Raw genomic sequence first — 18540 nt, 5'->3', positions numbered from 1 at the left:
GCCTTGCAGTCAGCAGACTTAAAGCTTCTCTCCTTGAAGACTTTGCTGCTGATTGCACTGGCCTCGATCAAGAGGGTAGGGAACCTGCAAGCATTTTCGGTCGACGACTCGTGCCTAGAGTTTGGGCCGGGTGACAACCATGTTGTACTGAGACCCCGGCCTGGCTATGTGCCCAAGGTTCCTACCACTCCCTTTAGAGATCAGGTAGTGAACCTGCAAGCGCTGCCCCTGGAGGAGGCAGACCCAGCCCTGGCTTTGCTCTGTCCCGTTCGCGCTCTGCGTATGTACGTGGACAGAACCCAAAGCGTCAGGACCTCAGACCAGCTCTTTGTCTGTTACGGAGGTCAGCAGAAGGGAAAGGCTGTCTCCAAGCAGAGGATGGCCCACTGGATAGTGGATGTCATCGCCTTGGCTTACGAAGCTCAAGGCGTGCCCTGCCCGCTCAGGTTGCATGCACACTCCACGAGAGGCGTTGCATCCTCCTGGGCGCTGGCACGTGGCGCCTCGCTAACAGATATCTGTAGAGCTGCGGGCTGGGCGACACCTAACACGTTCGCTAGATACTATAGCCTACGTGTAGAGCCCGTGTCCTCCCGTGTTCTCACCCTAAACGGGTAGAAGCACTGAGAGTACCGGCTCTGTCGGCTTGCTGCACCCTACTGTGCACCCTTATTGCTCCAGAGTTAAAACCTGTCGAGTCCTCCAAACACCCTCTGCCCGGATGTGGCGGAGCGTCCGGTGCCAGGCCTTTATCCGCTGAATCCTTGAGAACCGGGTCTAGGCTGGGTCCCATATGTGTGACCCTACGGGGATCCCATATGTGTATATCTTCCACGGCTGCTCCTAACGGAAGCCCGTGTCTTTCCCTTGGGCTAAGTCACCCATTATTCATATGCAGTACAACCCTTGGGTTAGTCCATATGTGTATTCCCACATAACTCTTCTTAAGAATGTGGCTCCCGCAGCGTTCCCCTCCCTCAGTTCGGGCACGCTTCCCAGTGTTATCCAATAATCTCACTGTATGGGTTATCACGGAACAACAGTGAAGGATACTCTCAGTGTAAGCACTCTCCTATCGTCCTTCCAGGCAAGAAGGGGTAGAGGCTTGATCAGGGCGCTGGATGGGGTGCAGCAGCTGTGGCACTTTAGTAGGGATTCCTATTCGTCGTTCACCACGACGTACGTCGTAGTGACCGGACGATAGGGAACGTCTCGGTTACATATGGTAACCCTCGTTCCCTGAGGGAGGGAACGGAGACGTACGTCCCGTCGCCACATCTGCTGCGACCCGCCGGGGCAGCCAGCTCACCGGCTCGGCTCCTCAGCAAAAAACTGAAGTGCAATCGCACCAGCTGCTCGTTAAATACCCGCGCTGCGAGGCTGCACAGCTGATGCAAATGATTGCACGCCAATATGCATTGGCTCGTTTAGTTTCACTCGAAGTAGATTGGCCTCTCTAGCGAGATTCCTATTCGTCGTTCACCACGACGTACGTCTCCGTTCCCTCCCTCAGGGAACGAGGGTTACCATATGTAACCGAGACGTTCCTCACCTAGCATACATGAATTCAATCTGAAATACAATTTTCTTTGCATTAATAATGTAAAAAAAAGAATAAAAATCTGTTTTCCCTCTTTATTTTCCGTTACAATGCAGTGAATATAATCAATACGCGTTGCCTGAACCACATTTGTGAGGCTATAATGTTTAAGATTTCTTTAAATGAAAACGTAAAGAGGCAGTGTGGTGTTTTATAACATATTTCGTTTTATTGTTGCCTAAAATGTACATACAGAGATAACCGGAGTAGCAGAGCGAGCTGAGTGACGCTTTGAAGAACGCGCTGTTCCATTTGCAGAATTACCGGACTCGCGTCCTCGGGAGTCATTCTCTTGAGCTGGACTTGACAAGTCCGAACTTTGCGTACTTGCTATTGAGAAACGCCTAATGTCGGCACTTGGCTTCTTGTGACAAACATGCCGAGAAGCAAGAACAAGATCTGCTGTATGTCATCCATTGTTGTTTGTCGCTTTCTTCTTCACGCGAAAATGACGTCGATCGCTTCTTTCCGGCATAGGCTACACCACGCCTATCAAGTAAGGGTACTGTTGGCAGTGGAAATGCTAGCCGATTCATGGTTTACCGACCCGAACCGTACCGTACTGTACTGTACCATACCGCTCAGTGGAAACGAGCCATATGTGCGCAGCCATCACCCAACGAGGGGTACTCCACCGCCATGCCATTCTAGGACCCTATAACACTATGCTCCTCCTTGCTTTCCTTGACGGTCTAAGAGAGCATATGTTCTAGCTGGACCACAGGGAAACAGCACAACCAGAGCACTCTCACTAAGTTGTATTTTGGGATAATGTCAGTTTCCATCGCGCTGCTCTGGTTTGTGACTGGTTTACCAATAACCAGAGATTTTCAAACATCTTTCTGCCTGCATACTCTCCCTTTCTAAACCCTACAGAGGAGTTTTTTTCGGCATGGCGGTAGAAAGTGTATGACCGAGAACCTTATATGCGTGTTCACCTCCTCCAGGCCATGGAAGAAGCCTGCCTAGACGTATCAGTAGATGCGTGCCAGGGGTGGATCAGGCATGCAAGAGGATTTTACCCCCGCTGCCTGGCTCGGGCCAATTTAGCCTGCGATGTGGATGAGATTCTCTGGCCTGACCCAGACTAGAGATGGGATGCTGAGGCGGAACAATTTATTTATTTAATTTTTTTGGTGTGTGTTGTACTGTGTAGTAAATTAATGAATAAAAATGTGCCAATGTATCCATTGGTTGTGTCTTTTGTGTTCATCATGTGAAAAGGTTTGTGAGGGGGGGAAACCACAAGCAACATAACTTACCAGTTTTGGAAATGTTGTTTTGAATTTATTGCACCAGTGTCTAAGACTATGTTGTAGTGTGGTTTGTGAGGGCTTGTGTGTGATAATGTCTAAGGGCAAAGTTTGGTTTTTCAGCAAGAGTGAATGGTTTTGAGTGTAGAGCTTCATTTTGACCTGAAAATAGGATGTTTGGGGAATTGGGTGAGACATTATGGATTTGTGTTTACTGTTTTGAGAATACGAGGCATAGTTTCAAGAAATATGTTTCGAGAAAAAAAAATCAAGAAATGCAATCGAGAAAAACTGTAATATGAGGAGAGTTCTCCAAATGAAAGTACTGACTGCAGATCAACGTGCTACTGCATTTCTCTCCGATTTGGTAGGAAATGAAATGAAATGTGGAGTATTTTAACTGTGACAAGATGATTGACAGGTCAGTTTACGTGACAGGATGCATGTAATTAAGCGATAGAGAGCAACCGTTAAAGACGCCATTTTATGGCGTGATAGTATGTCCCAAAGCTTGTGTACTCTTTTTCTACACACTCAAAAGTATCTACTTTTTCTTCACAAAAAAAAAGTATATACTTTTAGGGTGTTGTATCAGTTGGCGAATTGAGACGCAGCATAAGAAATATTGTAGAATGAGGTAGCCCTATCATGTTGCCATATTCAAATAAAGGTTCTCTTACGAGAGGTTCTCTCGTATTGCGTAAGTTGCTTACGCATCGGGAAAGTCTTCTTTCTTCGAGATCTGAAGCCAAAAATTATCCTTAATTTTGTATTCATTGTCAACGCAGTGCGGCAGCCGGCAGACCTAGGCAGGCTGTATAAGCGTGCTCATTGGCTGCTCGGCGGCAACTGCTTAAGCCTATCAGTGAGCGCTCTGATACGCGGCCTCCAATGCTTCGCGCCCTCCACACCCTTCTAACCGTCAGAATGGGTGTGGCCAGCGTGTAAATAACCAGCGCTCACAGGCTAAATATCTGATTTTCTTGTCTTCAGCGAAGCTCTTCGCATCGCTGGATCTTGAGAGCCGCCGCCGTTGAAACCAGCGACCAGCAAGCTTAGGACAGCGCCTGAGGAAGCCGGCCGTCTTCGCCGCCTTCAGCCATCCGTGCCTGCTACGCTATCCGGCGACATATCCTTTACATTATTACTGTTACTGTGTGTGTTCGCTCCGCGACACACTTTCTCTGTATTCTAAAAGAGCACGAGGCGTTTTTGTAAAACGCCTCGTTTTTCCTGCAGCTCGTGCCGCGCCCCGCTCAGCAACGGAGACCGCCACCTCTTCTGCGCTCTCTGCCTGGGCCGCGGGCACGCCGCCACCGCACTCTCTACAGGCGGCTGCCCCGAGTGCGAAGAGCTTTCAATGTCGACCCTGCGGGCTCGACTTGAAGCTTTCGACCAAGCTGTCGCTCCGCCTGTCCCTGCCGGGCCACGCAAGAAGAAGCGCCGCTCGCAGAGACCACCGGAGACTGATGTGACTGAGGAGCTCGCCGGAACCTCTCCCTCGAGCTCTCTCTCGCCCTCTCCCTCCCGGCCGCTCAACCGCCGGCTCTCGCCCGCGCCGCCGCCGCGTCAGGGGATGAGGCGAATGTGATAGATACCCGTACTCTCCCTCTGTTCGAGCCGTGCAACTGCGCCGCTCTCAAGGGATGGCAGAAGCGGACGGTCTCGGAGCGAGTTTCCTCTCCCTCTGTTCGAGCCGCGCAAACTGCGCCGCTCACAAGGGATGGCAGAAGCGGACGGTCTTGGAGCTCTCTTCACGTTACAAGAAAGCTACTCCGTCCTCGCGCGTCACTCACCGGTGAAAGGGGAACAGAGTGTTTTCGTCCCGCCGTGGCCGGACTATAACCTCCATTTCTCACACATTTCTCAGTCCCCTCTTAAGTTCAGGCGACTGGAATTTTTACTATCGTAGTATACGAGCCTGTTATAAATACACGCATGCCTGCAAGCAAACGCCGTCACAAGACATGATGACGCTAACCGAAAGCTAATGTATTCTCCCCTGTGGCTCAGTGGCGGAATCTTAGACTTTCACGCTAGAGACCCGGGTTCGATCCCGGCTCTCGTGGCAGATAAAATTTATGCAGTTCGCTTCTCCGAGCTCGTGGCCAGTTTTTCTTACATACAGAAAGCAAGCCCGCTCTCTCCCTTGTTGGGCCGCGCAGATTGCGCCGTTCACAAGGGATGACAGAGCGGACGGTCACGAGCAACGTTCAGCGCACGCACCTCACTCACCGGCGAAAAGGGAAGAGAGTGTGTTAGTCCCGCTGCGGCCGGACAACCGCCAATTCTCACACATTTCTCAGTCCCCTCTTAAGTTCAGGCGGCTGGAAATATTACTATTGCAGTAAACGAGCCTGTTTTAAATACACGCACGCCTGCAAACAAACGCCGACGGCTCAGCGGCAAAATCATAGGCTTTCGCGCGGGAGACCCGTGTTCGATCCTAGCTCTCGGGACAGATAAAAATTTATGCTGCTTGCTTCTCCGAGCTCGCGGCCAGTTTTTCTTACTTACAGAAAGCGAACCCGCCTCTCGCACCACACCTACTCATGGTGCTCGAGTATTTATGAGCGTCTAAACACGAGAGAAGAAAAGACGGTTAAGTCCCGCAGCGCTGCGGCTGGACCACCGTCAAAGCTTCACGCTCTGTCAGTCCCCGTTGCCACGGCTACTGCAGCTGTTTACCTCGCAGTCAACGAGCCGGTATATCTACCCGCTCGCCTGCGCGCAACCGCCGTTCTCACCCAGAGAAATTTCAAAAGAGCATAATGTCTGGTTGCACGGCTGAAGCCGTATGTGTTTCAAGTGCAGTGAATGTGCCCACGTTTCTGTGCTCACCCCTGTACACAAGCACTATACATCCCGTGTCTCTCACAGAGCCCACTCTCATAAAGCAGGCAAAAGACGCTCTAGTGTTAAAAGTAGGTCACGTGTCCACTTCCCCGTGCCCACACCTACTCACTGCCCGCTCTGTCACACGGCCTCGCTCGACCGGTCATGTTTTGAATGTAAGTCCTGTGCCCGCCCTCGAGCGCTCACACATACTAACGAACATTTTCGCCCCCGACACCGCCATTGCGCGTCGCGCCTCACACTATATGTTCCCCGTCCAAAGCCACCGGGACACTGTGTGTAAAACGGCCAGCTATCGCTGCGTGCGATCCGCCATATCTAAGCACCAAGAGCGAGCGCGCCGCGCCCGCCCCTCCGTTTCGAGCTCTCGAGCCCGCAGGCCATTCTGCCCCTGGCTTCACACGCAAAAGCGTGGGAAGCTATTCCAGGCGCATCAGAATGGGTGCTAAGCACAGTAAAAATGGGCTATACTCTGCAGTTCGCTCGCCGCCCTCCGCGCTTTCAGGCGCGTACCGAGACGAGAGTGAATGGAGAAGTAGCACATCTACTTCGAGCAGAAATAGCACACTTCTGGGCAAAGGGGCTATAGAACCGGTTCACCCTTCTATGAGCGAGTCAGGCTTTTTACAGCGTTATTTCTTCGTTTCCAAGAAGGACGGAGCTCTCAGACCGATTTTGGATCTGAGATATTTGAACAAAGCTCTTATGAGAAGACCGTTCAAAATGCTCACAACCAGGCAGATCCTCGCGCAGATTCGCCCGAGGGACTGGTTCATCTCTCTCGATCTGAAAGACGCGTACATTCAGATCCAGATAATACCCCGTCACAGGCCATTCTTGAGATTCGCCTTCGACGGTCAGGTATATCAATACACCGTCCTGCCGTTTGGCCTGTCTTTAGCACCCCGTACATTCACGAAGTGCATGGATACGGCTCTCGCTCCCCTGAGAGGGCAGGGAGTGCAAATTCTAAACTATCTGGACGATTGGCTGATTTTAGCACAGTCAGAGGCCGAACTCATCCGCCACAGAACAGTGCTTCTCAGCCACCTAGAAAGCCTGGGGCTTACGGTCAACTGGACCAAGTGCTCGCTAGTGCCCAGTCAATCAACCTCTTTTCTGGGTTTGGATCTGGACACTGTAGCGATGACGGCCCGCCTGTCGACACAGCGCGCGCGTTGCATTCGACGCCTGGCCGCATCCTTCCGGCCGGGCAGCACCGCACCTCTCAAAACATTTCAGAGGTTGCTGGGTTGTATGGCCTCAGCTGCAGCAGTGCTTCAGCTGGGTCTCTTACGAATGCGCCGGCTACAACGCTGGCTGAATGCCTGAGTGCCTCACAGAGCATGGGCTTCCGGCGGCATCCGTTTCAGCACTGAAGCCCTGGTTAGCGGCCGACTGGTGCCAGCGGGGAGTGACAATGGGAGCTATCTCACACCGCAAAGTTATCTCGACGGACGCTTCCACCTCAGGTTGGGGCGCTCTTTTCGAGGGCACGCGCTATCTGTTAGCCCTGCATGTCTTGAGTTCGGACCGAACGACTCGAAAGTCATTCTCAGACCGAGACACGGTTACATCCCCAAAGCGATTGGAACCCCTTTTAGGGCACAAGTCATTTCCCTTTCGGCTCTGCCAGCATCCGACAATGGGGACAGTGATAACCTCCTATGCCCTGTCCGGGCGCTGAGAGTTTACATCACGCGCTCCGCCGCTTTCAGGCGTTCAGAGCAGCTCTTTGTTTCCTTCGGCGGACGCACCAAGGGTCTCGCCGCCTCGAAACAGAGCCTGTCCAGGTGGATAGTGGATGCGATTGCAGCAGCTTATGCCTCCAAACACCTGCAGTGCCCACTGGGTATCAGAGCCCACTCTACTAGAAGCATGGCCTCGTCGTGGGCCTGGTCCAACGGAATTTCTATCCACGATATTTGTATGGCAGCGGGCTGGGCCTCCCCATCAACATTCGTGAGGTTTATTTTTATAGACTGAGTGAAGTGCTTTGTGCTGTGCTGGCCCGTCTCTCCGACCGGCCACATATTCCAGCAGTATGTTTTCCCCGGTCTCCCTGGGATTCATGGGCTGGATGCTCGGTGCACACGGCGTTGACAAAGGGTTCCCGATGCGTAAGCAACTTACGCAATACGAGAGAACCTCTCGTAAGAGAACGTACTCGGTTACCAATGTAACCTCGGTTCTCTCTAGAAGAGGGAACGAGTATTGCGTAACCTGCCGTGTCGCGCCACGAGCTTTTGTGCTTCAGACTGCGAAAACCAGATATTTAGCCTGTGAGCGCTGGTTATATACACGCTGGCCACACCCATTCTGACGGTTAGAAGGGTGTGGAGGGCGCGAAGCGCCCTCATTGGAGGCCGCGTATCAGAGCGCTCACTGATAGGCTTAAGCAGTTGCCGCCGAGCAGCCAATGAGCACGCTTATACAGCCTGCCTAGGTCTGCCGGCTGCCGCACTGCGTTGACAATGAATACAAAATTAAGGATAATTTTTGGCTTCAGATCTCGAAGAAAGAAGACTTTCCCGATGCGTAAGCAACTTACGCAATACTCGTTCCCTCTTCTAGAGAGAACCGAGGTTACATTGGTAACCGAGTACGTTTTAAAATACAAATGTTGCCATATTCAAATAAATATTTTAAAATAAAAATGTTGCCATATTCAAATAAAGGTTTTAAAGTGTCACTAATTAAACTAGTATATGTTCAGCTAATTGTCAGCCTCTTACATGTCTGCATTTCGAGAGATTACAGAATCCAAGCGACAAATTATATTTTATAAATAAAGTTCGGGAGGAGCATGTTCAAACCGTCTATCTAATCAGCTCGAGAGGAGGCATTTATACACAGCCGAGAGCCGACTCACAGAGATTCCGGAAAATACACGGATAAAGTGACCCGGGATTTGACCCGGGATTTGACCCGGGTTCGTTTGATTTTGGTTCATTCACACTGCCAGTGATTTTCCCGAATCAGAGAGTGCATTCACACACAACCCGTAAAAATCCCTTAAAGACACGTGACATCGATGTGACTTGTAATGTCTCAGCAGCGTCTTAAGTTTGATTATGAGCTGCGATTTCTCTCTCGATAAACCACGCTTGTGCATTTTTTTTCTCTGATTCGATCATAAACTTGCCCATTACGTACCGTTTGTTCACTAGCTGGCGAACGATCCTGGCTTCAGCGTCATCACTGCGACATGGCATTATTACCCCAGACAGCAACATAGTGTCGGCCCAGATCCGGGCCATGTCTGGTACATGTGGATTCAACGTGTACCAGATGTGGGCCAGATCTGGGCCGACATGTTGCTGTCTGGGACGGCTTTTGTTCACATAGCGCGCGTTCCGGGACTGAACACGGCAATGTTACTAGGTCAATAGCTGGGTTTCAGTCACGTGATTATGATGACGCATGAAGGCGGGGCGATTTCAGATGGAGGGCAGGAAGTAAACATGGAGAATACGTCTATGGAGGAAACCGTTGCGGAGAGTCCGTATTGTACCTTTATCCGTTTTTTTTTTTTTTTTTTTGACCGTCCGTTTACACGTTCTTTCAATTCTGACCCATATCCGATTCATGTGTTTACACTTGCCATACTATCTGAAACATCGCGCATGCTTAAAGGGTTAAATTCTCTTGCACAGATGGGCAGACACGAAATATGCTTGATCCTAGCTCTGCGATATATGCGAAGTTCGCCAAACATCACCATGATTTTGAGGCGAAGGAGGACGAAAAGTGCCATCATTGCACATATGCTTATTATGCATATTATGTTTAAATATTGGCTTTAACCGCGGAGACGTTGCCTAATGCCTCAGAAAATCCGATCTGCCTGTTTACATGACAGTCGTATTGGCACATAAACGATTTATTTCCACATATCAATGAGGCCTGAAACCGATCTCGAAATATCCGAATGCATGCGTTTTTTTCCTGTTTACACTGTCATAGAACACATCCGATCTGTGTCACATATGAGCAAAAAATCGGAATTGGGTCACATTTCACTGACAATGTAAACGAGGCCTAAGTAAATGAGCATTTAACGACAACCTAATGCTATATAAACACAGACACAAAAAACACGTTGGCTAGCTAACATATCTCCGACGAAGTGGTCGCTGCAGACACGGGCATAACAGACTCTGCTCCTCCCGACCGCAGACGTAACTTGCGTTAAAAATCCACTTTTTATGGCGTTGTTCTGTGAGCTTTTTATATTTCTCACCTTTATGAGTTACAATCTTCGGTACTCTATAAAAACCCTTTCCCTTTTCTCGATTAGAACGATTGGAGCAGCCGTAAACTACACAAAACATTGGCATTTTTTCAGACGGCAGATCCTCAGCTATTTCACTTCCTGCCCTCCATCTGAATTTCGCGCTCTCGCGATGTAGCAGCGTGACGTCATGGCGAAACCAACCTATACCGGGTCGTGTTTGTGTTCTCACAGAATGCGTTCTGGCAATTTTCCTGCAATTTGCCAGGATCATCGCGCTGAGTGAAAGGGGCTCTAGTTACCTCGACAGTTTTCTGCATCCCTCTGCCACCCCGACTCTTCGCTCTTGGCTGGGGAAATGAGGGAGAACTCTGGGTTTGGGCTAAATTCCGAGCTCGGAGCACTCAACCCCCTTGGACAGCATGCCAAATACACTTATTATATTTTTTTTGCCCTATTCAATCATTTGTAAATGTGAACTCGTGAAAGCAACTGCCACAAGTACAAGTAATAAATTATTTATTTATTTATTTATTAAAGATTTATTTTTGGCATTTTATCGTATATTAAAATCTAAATATGTATTGCAAAATAAGATTGGTTCAGCACCCAGACTCTATCACTATTGTCTCAATGGTGTACATTGTCTTTGGCGGATTGCCAGCAACAGCCATTAGGATTGTTTGTGATTTGGTCTTAGTGACTTAGGAGTCCTCTTGACTACTCCTAATGTCTCACAGATTTAGGAGCTAGTTTTTGCGAAATAGCCTACTCTTAGAGCAAAAATTTAGGAGTCCAAAATCAGGACTGACGCCTATTATTTTTGAGAGTTTCTCCTAAATCGGCAAGTTAGGAGCTACTTTTAGCCTTAAGATATTTTGTGAATACAGCCCCAGATGTATGAGGCTACAACATAACATGCAAACAAAATGTTTATTTTATTTTTATTTTTTTTATATACATTTGTATAGTTTTATAAATTTAACAAAACAAGAGAGATCATAAAAATTGCATGTTTTTATTTAGTACTGCCATGATGAAGCTATTAACACACGTAAACAGACAAAATTATGGCTGAATTTAAAGGGGTGGTTGATCATGATTTGACTTTTCTAACTTTAGTTAGTGTGTAATGTTGCTGTTTGAGCATAAACAACATCTGCAAAGTTACAACGTTCAAAGTTCAAAGCAAAGGGAGATATTTGCTTTTAAAGAAATTGCTTTTTAAGGACTACAACAAACGGCTGGTAGAGACTACACCACATTCCTGCTGGGTTAGTGACATCACTAACCCTAGAATTTACATAAACCCCACCCACAGAACACGATTTATAGATTATCAAGACAGAATATGCTAATCAATGACTAGAAGATAACTACACATCAGCAACATAAATTCATCAACTAACCATTCAGAAATGTCCTGTTGCTTCTACATGTTGTCACTTCTTCTTGAGTCTCTCCATCATTGTCTGACACCGGTTTGAACATAAAAGGCTAAAAGTTTTAGACATTTTCAGTGCATGTGTGTGTGAGGTAAAAGGACACAAGCTCTTGAAGCTCCGCCCTCTGCGCCGGGAGCAGCAGCTCATTTGCATTTAAAGGGAAAGACACAAAAATGGTGTATTTTTGATCACCCTCAAAAAGTGACAACTTTAACATGCTATATAAAAATATCTGTGGGGTATTTAGAGCTAAAACTTCACACACACACACTCTGGGGACATCAGAGACTTATTATGACCGCCGCTAGCGTAGCTAGCGAAAGCGGTCATATAGGGATTGTCAAAGTTTTTTTTTTTTTTTTTTCCCGTCACCTTACTGAATTTTTCGTCAACGATACCAGGGACACCGAAGCACCGGGGAACATGAAATTTGGTGGGCATGTAGCCCCACTAGACTTCTAAGGAAAATTTTCGTTTGGTCCCCGGGGGCCACTCCCCCCCCGCGCTGGGCCCCCCCAAACCCCAAAAAATGCAGTTTTTCCTAAATAACTACCTGAACCGTGGCACCGAGGATGAAGAAATTTTTATGGTATGTTGGTCTACTAGACTTTTACGGAAAAATTTCTTTTGGTCCCCGGGGGCCACTTCCCCCCCCCGCGCTGGGGCCCCCGTAAATTTTTCGTCAACGATACCAGGGACACCGAAACACCGGGGAACATGAAATTTGGTGGGCATGTAGCCCCACTAGACTTCTACGGAAAAATTTCGTTTGGTCCCCGGGGGCCACTCCCCCCCCGCGCTGGGCCCCCCCAAACCCCAAAAAATGCAGTTTTTCCTAAATAACTACCTGAACCGTGGCACCGAGGATGAAGAAATTTTTATGGTATGTTGGTCTACTAGACTTTTACGGAAAAATTTCGTTTGGTCCCCGGGGGCCACTCTCCCCCCCCCGCTGGGGCCCCCGTAAATTTTTCGTCAACGATACCAGGGACACCGAAGCACCGGGGAACATGAAATTTGGTGGGCATGTAGCCCCACTAGACTTCTAAGGAAAAATTTCGTTTGGTCCCTGGGGGCCACTCCCCCCCCGCGCTGGGCCCCCCCAAACCCAAAAAAATGCAGTTTTTCCTAAATAACTACCTGAACCGTGGCACCGAGGATGAAGAAATTTTTATGGTATGTTGGTCTACTAGACTTTTACGGAAAAATTTCGTTTGGTCCCCGGTGGCCACTCCCCCAGCCGCTCTGGGGCCCCCGTAAATTTTTCGTCAACGATACCAGGGACACCGAAGCACCGGGGAACATGAAATTTGGTGGGCATGTAGCCCCACTAGACTTCTAAGGAAAAATTTCGTTTGGTCCCCGGGGGCCACTCCCCCCCCGCGCTGGGCCCCCCCAAACCCAAAAAAATGCAGTTTTTCCTAAATAACTACCTGAACCGTGGCACCGAGGATGAAGAAATTTTTATGGTATGTTGGTCTACTAGACTTTTACGGAAAAATTTCGTTTGGTCCCCGGGGGCCACTTCCCCCCTGCGCTGGGGCCCCCGTAAATTTTCCGTCAACGATACCAGGGACACCGAAACACCGGGGAACATGAAATTTGGTGGGCATGTAGCCCCACTAGACTTCTACGGAAAAATTTTGTTTGGTCCCCGGGGGCCACTCCCCCCCGCGCTGGGCCCCCCCAAACCCAAAAAAATGCAGTTTTTCCTAAATAACTACCTGAACCGTGGCACCGAGGATGAAGAAATTTTTATGGTATGTTGCTCTTAAGGGTCCACATCAACCTAGCCCATAATCACTCATTTGTGATTTGCGCCCCTCCCATAAAAAATGAAAATGCAATATTATTCTGTTTTAATCGCCCCTATCTTCAGTGGAGATGTTCAGAACTGCACCATATTTCATGTGTATGATTAACTTGACATCCTCTGGGGGTATCCTCTGCTAAGTTTCGTAGAATTTCATCCATGGGGGGGTATAAAATAAATTAATTTATGTGCACATTTAGTGACTGTACACTCATCGGCCTGTAGATGGTGCTGTTGAGTGAAGGGTTGCTGGTTTAGGATGATACTGTCACACACACACATGCAGGAATACAAACAAACGCAAGCATGCACACACACTGACATCCACACGCACAGACACACACCCATACACACACATACAAATCCACATGCACAGACACACACACACAAACACACACGCGCACACATGTACGCACACATACATACACGCACAGACACACACACACACACACACACAGACACACACATACACACACACACAGACAGATGCACATACTACTACTTCTTTTAGGTATATACATAAACACGCAATACAGCCAAATTACTCCACGTCATTTATTTTTGTGGAAAGCCAGTGCAGGCCTGAGCGGCGGTCATATTTTGTACCGCGATGCGGTACATCTAGTTTTACATCTTGTGAAAAGTGCATTATACCACCCCTTTAATGCATCATGTTTTACAGGCATTGTTTTTTTCTGCTTTAATATTATATTGTCTTGTGGGCAATAAACATAAGTTATTTGAAATTTTCATCAGGGCAGTACAAAAAAAGTCCCTTTTTTTAATCCTCTTGTTAAAATTATTAACATTTTGCATATTCTGCTGGGTAAATTGTAAACTGAGCATGCACGATAATGTTACAGATTAATTGTTTTTCCTAAGTACATTTTATGTTAGGCCTGTTTTATGTTAGGCCCATTTTATGTTAGGCTGCTCAGCTCGCGACACGGACACGTGCACTGTTCGTTTGCTGTTCGTGTCGAGTTTGATTTTAATTGTTTAACGTTTTAAACGGTTTTAATGTGTTAAAGTGATTGATCATAATGAAGGCGTTTTAATTCCTATTACTGACTTTGATTGGAGGAAGGATTCTTGCTCTGAATCGTGTATCATCTGCACACTTTGTCGCTGTACCATCTGTGTGCTATACCAGAGCAGAATTGCTCCTTCTGAGGCCTGAAAGAACATTGCCTCCCACGGATTTACCTGTTGATTTCAGGAGGAAGAGCGCATTTTCGGCGCGACCCAGGAAAAGAGGGAAGAGAGGAGGAGTCCGTCTCCGTCTTCGGAACCGTGGAAATAAACCTCCCCTTCTGTCTGTGATTTTAAGCAATGTGCGGTCCTTAAAGAACAAAATTGAGGAGCTACGCGCGATTACAAGGACATGGCACGAGTATCGCGAGTCCTGCTTGATGGTGTTCACGGAGATGGCTTCATCGGGACATCCCTTGCTCATTGGTCGAACTGGATGGGTTTTCGCTTGTTCGTGCAGACAGGGATGGAAACTCGGGTAAATCAAGAGGCGGCGGTGTCTGTATACATCAAGGACAAATGGTGCTGCCAGCATACGGTGAGAGAAACTGTGTGCAATCCCGATGTGGAATTATTATGTTTATCATTAAGGCCTTTTTATCTACCGCGTGAATTTGGAAACATCATTATTTGTGCGGTGTATGTTCCACCAAGCGGGAATGCCGCTAACGCGGCCAGGTGTATAAGTGACTGTGTCAACGAACAATTAAGGCGCACTCCAGCGGCTCCAATTTTTATCCTTGGAGATTTTAATCAGTGTAGACTGGAGCTTATGCTATCAGGATATGAACAATATATTAAGTGCTTCACCAGAGGTAATAAGATTTTGGACAAATGTTACGGAAATGTGAAGGATGCATATGTTGCTAAGGCCAAACCTCCTCTATCTAACTGTGATCATAACACTGTTCATTTGATTCCAACTTATAAAACTATATTAAAAAGTGCTAAGCCACACACAAAGACAATTTCAGTTTGGTCGGAGGATAGTATTTTGAGACCTTAAAAGGCTGCTTTGATTTCACGGATTGGGATCTTTTTCACGAGATGGACATTGAGACGGCCACAGAATCCATAACGGACTATATCAATTTTTGTGTGGACTCAATTGTGGAGAAGAAAACTATAACGGTATTTCCAAATAGCAAAAGTTTTATAACAAAGGAAGTTAAGGAATGTTTGAATAGGAAGGAGTTGGCATTTATAAATCATGATAAAATTAAATTAAAAATAGTCCAAAAGGAATTGAATATATTACTGAAGGGGGCGAGGAAAAAATATAGAGATACAATAGAAGATAATTTTGCTACAGGGAATTCAAAAAAACTGTTGGATGCAATGAAAGTTGTAACAAATATGGCACCACCTCACAAAATTTTTATAACTAATGATGATGAACAAAGGGCAAATGATTTAAATGACTTTTTTCTTAGGTTTGAGTCACCAGCTGATTATACGGGTGTTCTGGACAATGTAATATGTGAACCGGGTCAGAGGTTAGTGGTTGACCCACAGGTGGTCAGCACTTTATTTAGAGGTGTATGCTCTAAAAAATCTATGGGTCCGTATAGAATTTCGGCCTTTTTGTTAAAAACTTGTGCAATGGAGTTATCCACAGCATTCTGCCCCATTTTCCAAAAATCTTTGGACTCGCATACTATTCCATCTCTATGGAAGAAATCCATTGTTATACCAGTTCCTAAGAAACAGAACTCAGCGGAGAATTGTGATTTTAGACCAGTGGCCCTCACATCTCATGTTATGAAGTGTCTTGAGCGATTTGTTTTAATGGGGTTAAAGGATCAATTCAAACCATTACTCGACCCGCTTCAATTCGCATATAGGGAGAGGCGAGGTACTGAAGACGCCATTAATTACATCTCTCATTTGGTCAGCAGTCACCTAGAAGACATTCAAGCATATGCCCGTTTACTTTTTATTGATTTTAGTTCAGCGTTTAATACCTTAAATCCCATGTTGCTGACAACAAAGTTAAAAGAGCTTAAGATAAATCCATATTGTATTAAGTGGCTCTATTCCTTTCTGAACAACCGCACACAACAGGTAAGAGTTAACAACTCGCATTCTGAGGTTAAAATTACGAACACGGGAGCCCCGCAGGGATGTGTCTGTTCACCAATTTTATTTACACTATACACTAATGCACGTCAAGACAATACTTTTTTTCTTTATCAAATTTTCTGATGACACTGCAATCTTAAGCTTATTAAATAGGAAAGATAATGTTTCTCATTATTTCTCTGAGGTGGAGAGATTTGTAGGTTGGTGTGACAATAACTCCTTAATACTAAATGGAACTAAGACGGTTGAGATGATAATGATTGTAATGATACACGGTAATATCATTGCACAGGTCCCTTCATATAAGTACTTGGGAGTTTTTATAGATAATTCACTATGCTGGTCTTATCATGTCAACAATCTTTGTTCCAGGCTACAGCAGAGACTATACTTTCTACGCAGGCTAAAAGCGTTTGGAGTGAGTCAGAGAATCATGTATTTGTTTTACCAGTCTATTTTTGAGAGCTTGGTTAGATATGGTATTACTGCATGGTATGGTAATCTCTCTGTCCAATTAAAATCAAGATTAGGACGTTTGGTGCACACCGCCTTTAAAATTATAGGGGGTGAGGAGAGACGATCACCACAAGAGTTGTTGGTAACACTTTACAATACGGGTGCACTAATAAGCATTAATTCATGCTTAACTAATGCACAGATAATCACGTGTTAATGTATGACTCATGAAGAACTAAACCATTAATTAATGATTACTGCATCAGCAACTAATAAAGATTCTAAATGATGTTGTGACATGTATGTGCCTCAACAAGTAAAGTCATAACATAATGATACATTTGCAAATCATTAGTTAATGATTAATTAAAGCAGACAACTGGAAGTTGAAGTACATGACTTTGACCAGCTGTGGTAATTAACACATTAATTTACACTTTTAGTTAATAAAATAAGTTATTAAGGAATTAATACATTATGACACATTTAATTAATAACAATTCATATATTACTTAATCTATGAATCATTTAGAATCTTTATTAGTTGCTGATGCAGTAATCATTAATTAATGGTTTAGTTCTTCATGAGTCATACATTAACACGTGATTATCTGTGCATTAGTTAAGCATGAATTAATGCTTATTAGTGCACCCGTATTGTAAAGTGTTACCGAGTTGTTCGATGCTTCAATTTTAAACCATGCCAGGAACATTGTTGGAGACGATACTCATATCCTGAATGCCAATTTTAAATTATTACCATCAGGAAGGAGGTATAGGGTCTTGATGTGCAAGTCTAATCGACTGAAAAATTCCTTTGTTCCTACTGCAATCAAAGTGTTAAACAGATAAAATATTATGAATTGCCATTGTGTCTTCTGTGTATCTAACTTCACTTACTTTCTATTTATTTTAATGTATGTTGTATTGTACGTATTGATTGTGATTATGTTTTATGTATTTAACTTTACTTATTTCTATTCGTTTTTAATGTATGTTGTTGTATGTATGAACTTTGCACGCTGTCCAAGACAAATTTCCCAGTGATGGGACTAATAAAGTATAAAGTAAAGTAAAGTATTTGTAAGATTATGCAGCAGATTATTATATATTTTTTATCAGTTTGTTTTGTAGTAAATAGTATGTGTATGTTTACAGGTGCAGAAAAATTAATGTTAAAAATGTGTTATGTCATCACTGCTCATAATCACACTATAATACATGATTATTATCAAACAAATAAATTAACTTTAAATCATTTTAGCTTATGTGTAAAGACTGTGACCTAGTAAAATTACTTCCAATAATCCTGAAATTAGGTTAATATAAAACAAGTGGCCCCTGTCTGGCCCCCCAAGTTACCATGATATAGATCTGCCACTAGTAACAAAGTAACTCATTTGTTTGTTAACATTCTTGGGAGAATCAAAAAAGGTATCTTTTAAAAATGCACATACCTTTATAAAAGATAATAATGCAGCTCCAGCTATTTTCTGTATTACCGTGAGAACACTTATGAGCATAAACCACCTTAACAACCTCTTCAAGTAATGAATAACTGTGTTGTGCAGGAGTGTGCAGACAACTTTCCTGTTTCCTGAGTGAACTTCCTGAACATTCCTCCACTTTACACCCTTTAACATAACAAGAAGGAGGTCAGTTTAAGAATAAAAGGCTGACATAAAGGTTAAAACAACACTTTAAATCCATTGTGATCTATATTCCATCTGACTAACAGTAATTATAAGTACAATGGCAACTCTCCTGAA

At 45.5% G+C, this 18540-nt stretch overlaps 1 long non-coding RNA gene across 1 annotated transcript in view; it reads right to left on the bottom strand.

Annotated features, from left to right (window-relative positions):
- The window catches only part of LOC307165550, a 159520-nt gene extending 141180 nt beyond the window's left edge, over positions 1–18340 (bottom strand). The window contains exon 1 of the long non-coding RNA XR_013822499.1: positions 18229–18340. This is a non-coding gene — a long non-coding RNA (uncharacterized lncRNA). The remainder of the gene's footprint in view (positions 1–18228) is intronic.
- Between the last annotated feature and the right edge of the window lie 200 nt (positions 18341–18540).

This window comes from Squalius cephalus (assembly GCF_949319135.1).
Source record: "Squalius cephalus genome assembly, chromosome: 10".
NCBI lineage: Eukaryota > Metazoa > Chordata > Actinopteri > Cypriniformes > Leuciscidae > Squalius > Squalius cephalus.
The sequence above is the reverse complement of the archived record's forward strand: the minus strand, read 5'-3'. Positions and strand labels throughout refer to the sequence as shown.